Consider the following 500-nt stretch of genomic DNA (forward strand, 5'->3'; position numbering starts at 1 on the left):
GTAACCCAATGGTAAACCCAGTAGTAATCCCAATGGTAAACCCAATGGTAACCCAATGGTAACCCAATGGTGAACCCAATGGTAAACCCAATGGTAACCCAATGGTAAACCCAATGGTGAACCCAATGGTAAACCCAATGGTAATCCCAATGGTAAATCCAATGGTAACCCCAATAGTAACCCCCATGGTAACCCCAATAGTAACCCCAATGGTAACCCAATGGTACTTCAGGAGCTCTGCGTGAAACTGGGCTTACTGCAAAACTGTTCACCTCTCGTGGATTTATTCAGTGTTCAGAATATCAAGCTAGACTTTTCTTCCCCTGTTCACAGTATCATGGCAACCTGCAGGACTTCAAAGCAGGAGATGATGGCTGAATCCCAAGTACCATCCGACCGGCGGATTGGGAAACCGATTGCCGTCAAACTGGTGAAGATAAAACCAGAAATCCTCCCCGAAGAACAAATGGAACGGGCAAGTTGTGTGCGCCGCCGTTCCT

At 47.0% G+C, this 500-nt stretch overlaps 1 pseudogene; it reads left to right on the plus strand.

The window, feature by feature from the left end:
- The first annotated feature begins 216 nt into the window (after positions 1–216).
- Positions 217–500, plus strand: part of LOC105824502 — a 66118-nt pseudogene continuing 65834 nt past the window's right edge.

The sequence above is a fragment of the Propithecus coquereli genome, unplaced genomic scaffold (assembly GCF_000956105.1).
Source record: "Propithecus coquereli isolate 6110/MARCELLA unplaced genomic scaffold, Pcoq_1.0 Scaffold746, whole genome shotgun sequence".
Lineage (NCBI taxonomy): Eukaryota > Metazoa > Chordata > Mammalia > Primates > Indriidae > Propithecus > Propithecus coquereli.